The 5000-nt window shown below is 48.9% G+C and overlaps 1 protein-coding gene across 1 annotated transcript in view; it reads right to left on the bottom strand.

The window, feature by feature from the left end:
- LOC125042675 overlaps positions 1 to 5000 on the bottom strand; it is a 64353-nt gene that overhangs the window by 840 nt on the left and 58513 nt on the right. The gene's annotated exons all lie outside the window — the stretch shown is intronic.

Below are 5000 nucleotides of genomic sequence, written 5' to 3'. Positions count from 1 at the left end.
CAATATACATATATATACACGCAAGATATATCCATCAGAATAAACAACCCTTGGCTTGGTCCCCTATACACGGCAAACATAAAAATGCTACAATTACCAAAAAGGCTATTAATAAAGGCTAAACAAAATATTGGGGGGGCACATAAAAACATTTTTACACAGAAAAACAAGGATTGATGACAAATAATTAAAACAAAATGAGAAGATGTAAAGACACGTCAGTAATTGCATAAAACACGAGTTATAATATCTTAAGGGTACCTAACCATTGCATCCTTGACATATGTTGACGCATACCATTATTACGTAATTCTGATGACTTTTGATGATAATAAACATCAATAATATACATTAGTTATTAACCATCCCTTATTACATAATTCTGATGACCTCTGAGAACAATGAACGTTAATTCTCAATCTCAAATCCACTTTTCATTACGTAATTCTGATGACTTCTGAGAATAATAAGCATCAATGGCATGCAATAACCTTCAATTCCCCTTCAATTACTGCCATTTTTCAACTCTTCGACCCGTGCCCACCTTCATCAACGAGCCACGGCCACCGATGGCAGCCAGGTCCCGGCGCCGGGCACATCCATCCATTCTAATATTTACAAAGCCAATCCTATGATCAAATAAGGAGATCGGCTTTAATATTTACATCTTGAGCTGCTTATATGATGGCCTGCCGGGGAAGAACAGGGAGGCGGGGGGAGTTAAGGACGAATGGAGATACAGAGAAAAAGGAGGCGGCAAGGGTGTCGAGAGATGTAAATACAAACAAGTGCAAAGAAGCTCAGGTGAAGAGGGTAGATAGAGAGCAAGAGAGAAGTAGAACCAGAAGTAGGGAGAAATGGAGAAAAGGAGGAGAAGAGGGAGAGAGGGAAAGAGGAGGAGGAGGAGGAGGAGGAGGAGGAGGAGGAGGAGGAGAGGAGGAGGGAGGGAGGGGGAGGGGGAGGGGGAGGGAGAGGGCGAGGGAGAGCGAGAGGGGGAGGGAGGGAGAGGGGGAGGGAGAGGGAGGGAGAGGGGGAGGGAGGGAGAGGGGGAGGGAAGGAGAGGGGGAGAGGGGGAGGGAGGGAGGGAGAGAGAGGGAGAGAGAGGGGGAGAGAGAGAGAGAGAGAGAGAGAGAGGAGAGAGAGGAGAGAGAGGAGAGAGAGAGAGAGGAGAGAGAGAGAGAGAGAGAGAGAGAGAGAGAGAGAGAGAGAGAGAGAGAGAGAGAGAGAGAGAGAGAGAGAGAGAGATAGAAAAAGCACTATAAGATATAAAGAAGAAGCCTGGAAAAGCAGACCGAAGTGTGTGTGGCGGCGCGAGGAGAGGGCGGGGCGCGGGGCAAGGAACCTTGGCGTGTACAGGGTCTGATCCTCGCGTGAAGGGCCGTTTTGTCGGGCCAACGAGGTACAAGGTCATGCGACAGCGCCACAGAGCGAAGGCTTAAGGCCGCCAGATTATAAATACCACCACGGGCGCCGATCTTCGGGTGACATCACGGGACGGGAATGCTAATTAGCCAAAGGTCATTTCCGGAGTCCGGGCGGCGTCTTCCTTTGGGATACACTTCCCGCGGATTCCCTGCATTTAAACACAAAAATAAACACATTCTCTCTCTCTCTCTCCCTCTCCTCTCCTCTTCCACCCTCCCTCTCTTTTCCTCCCTTTCCCTCTTTCTTTCCTCTTCCTTCCCTCTCTCCTCTGCCTCTCCCTATTCCTTCCCTCTCCCTATCCCCCTCCCTCCTCTTTTTCTCCCTCCTCCCCTCTCTTCTTCCTCTCCCTCCCTCCCTCTCTCTCTCCCTCCCTCTCTCCTCCCTCTCCCTCTCTCCCTCTCCCTCTCTCTCTTTCCCTCTCTCTCTTTCCCTCTCTCTCTTTCCCTCTCTCTCTTTCCCTCTCTCTCTTTCCCTCTCTCTCTTTCCCTCTCTCTCTTTCCCTCTCCCTCTTTCCCTCTCCCTCTTTCCCTCTCCCTCTTTCCCTCGCTTTCTTTCCCTCTCCCTCTTTCTCTCTCTCTCTTTACCTCTCCCTCTTTCCCTCTCCCTCTTTCCCTCTCTCTCTTTCCCTCTCTACTTCTCTCTCTCTCTCCCTCTTTCCCTCTCTCCTTCTCTCTCTCTCCCTCTTTCCCTCTCTCCTTCTTTCCCGCTCTCCTTCTCTCTCTTTCCCCCTCCCCATCTCTTTAACACACACATGTACACACAAAAAACTCCATCACACCTTTCCTCTTGGCACAATGTCCTTCTTTGTAGAGTACGACTTCACAGTGTTTCGAGCTCTGTCTGTCTGTCTGTCTGTCTGTCTGTCTGTCTGTCTGTCTGTCTGTCTGTCTGTCTGTCTGTCTGTCTGTCTGTCTGTCTGTCTGTCTGTCTGTCTGCCTACCTGCCTGCCTGCCTGCCTGCCTGTCTGTCTGTCTGTCTGTCTGTCTGTCTGTCTGTCTGTCTGTCTGTCTGTCTGTCTGCCTGCTTGCCTGCCTGCCTGTCTGTCTGTCTGTCTGTCTGTCTGTCTGTCTGCCTGCCTGCCTGCCTGCCTGTCTGTCTGTCTGTCTGTCTGTCTGTCTGTCTGTCTGTCTGTCTGCCTGTCTGTCTGTCTGCCTGTCTGTCTGTCTGTCTGTCTGTCTGTCTGTCTGTCTGCCTGCCTGCCTGCCTGCCTGCCTGTCTGTCTGCCTGTCTGTCTGCCAGTCCCTGAGCATTTTTTAAAGTGATGTTCAAAAGACAACGTTCCGTTTGGCCCGCAGAATCCCCCCCCCCCCCATTTTCCTCCAACCCCTCGGCATTCGACCTCCGTGAAATAAACAGATTTGTCTTCCCTGCCGTGATCTCCCCTCTGCCGTGCAGTGCAGAACATACCGAGTAGCGGTGGCCTGTTCTTCCTGTTTTGTTCTATAATTCTTATAATCATTGTGATCATTACTAATATTTCATCACTATTAATTGTATTGGCAAAGTTGTTGTCACCATCGTCATCTTAATTATCTACGTTCTTCAAAGCACTCCACTATCGAACGTACATACAAGCAGAATTAGGTGTAGAGGTAGAAAATATATATATATATATATATATATATATATATATATATATATATATATATATAGAGAGAGAGAGAGAGAGAGAGAGAGAGAGAGAGAGAGAGAGAGAGCGAGAGAGAGAGAGAGTGAATCAAAACAAAACAAAGTAAACTGGGCAACAAGAGCGCTTCCACAACAAGGAAGGAGAGTATATAAAGACGTGTGCTACATTCACTTGTCCTGGCGGCGCGACAAGGTAACACTAATCACTCCCATTCCATCAAGGGGGAAAGGGGCAGGGGGTACTGAAAGGGCAGGGGAGCAGGGATAGGGTGGAGGACCATGGCAAAGGGGAAAGGTAGAAGCATGGGAAGGGGGAAAGGTAGAAGCAGGGGAAGGGGGAAAGGTAGAAGCATGGGAAGGGGGAAAGGTAGAAGCAGGGGAAGGGGGAAAGGTAGAAGCAGGGGAAGGGGGAAAGGTAGAAGCAGGGGAAGGGGAGGAGGTTATTAGTACGGAAAGAGGGCGAGGGCAAAAGGGGAAATTAGAAGGAGGAGCAACAGCCTGTCCCGCGGCAGCCTCTGGTGCAATGGCCGAGCGTGGTCAAGGGACATGCCCCGTGAGGGTAGCGTCGCGCGATCGCTGCTGCAACAACAAACACGACGGAGCTGAAAGGCGAGCGAAGCGCGCGTCCGTCTCTCAAGGTATCTTTTCTGCTGAGCCGGGGATAAATCTGCAGCTAATAGGCTTGGCGGCTGTGGGCTTCGGAAAAGGGTGGGGCAGGGCCATAGGTACGAGGGTGGGTGAGGAGGGCTATGTTGCTCCGTTGCAATAGCTGGGCGTGGCCCGAGCAATAACAGTGGCCAAGCGTACGCGGGGGGGGGGGGGGGGAGGGGGAAAGCAGCTTTAACTGGGGCGGAAGAATAGGGGAGTACATTCTTAAGTGGGCGGGCTGGGCGATGTAGTTGGCAAGAAAAAAAACTGGAGACCAAAGACCGAAGACCCGTAAGCGCTTTTGCCTCAATGACCAGCTGGAGGATAATCCGAAGGTACAGACGAGAAAAGGGCATACCGGTCGGCAACCCAAGCAAAAACAACCGCCCGTGACAGACCTACACGTACGTTTCACATAGACTGCCACAACTGCAATAATTAAAAGACAACAAGAAGAATAAAGCACAAGCACACCCAACTGCAAAAAGGCGATAATGAAGGACAACCGCCCTGGCACTGTCGTCCCCGCCCGTCAGTCACAACACACTCAGGGGAATGTCTATGCTCCCTTTACCCAATCACGCCAGCCCAAGCCCACGCCCACACGCCCACGTCCTCGTACCACACCTCGTCTGACGTCTGGCTACGGTCTAGCTACAGCAGAGGGAGAGGAACTGACACGTGGGAGAAAAAACAAAACGAGGCACGGGAGGGATGAGGAGAACGAGGCCAGAAGATGACGAATGCAGCGAGGAAAAAACAACAACTAAATGACGCACAAGACAGGAAAGGTGAAGTATGTAAACCAATGAAGACAGAATGGGATGGGCGAGAGCAGGGGAGACAAAAGAATGGAAAAGAAGGGGAACGAGTAAACAAAAACAGGATAGATTATATATAAAATTATATATATCAAATTAAATATTTATATACATTTTATATATAATTATATATTTATACATAATATATATATAATTATATATTTATATAATATATATATAATTATATATTTATATAATATATATATAATTATATATTTATATAATATATATATATATATATCATATATATATATAAATATATATATATATGATATAGGGAGGGAGGTAGGGAGGTAGGGAGGTAGGGAGGGAGGGAGGGAGGGAGGGAGGGAGGGAGGGAGGGAGGGAGGGGAGGGAGAGGGAGAGAGAGAGAGAGAGAGAGAGAGAGAGAGAGAGAGAGAGAGAGAGAGAGAGAGAGAGAGAGAGAGAGAGAGAGAGAGAGAGAGAGAGAGGGGAACGAGTAAACAAAAACAGGAT

The sequence above is a fragment of the Penaeus chinensis genome, chromosome 1, assembly GCF_019202785.1.
Source record: "Penaeus chinensis breed Huanghai No. 1 chromosome 1, ASM1920278v2, whole genome shotgun sequence".
Taxonomy (NCBI): Eukaryota; Metazoa; Arthropoda; class Malacostraca; order Decapoda; family Penaeidae; genus Penaeus; species Penaeus chinensis.
The sequence above is the reverse complement of the archived record's forward strand: the minus strand, read 5'-3'. Positions and strand labels throughout refer to the sequence as shown.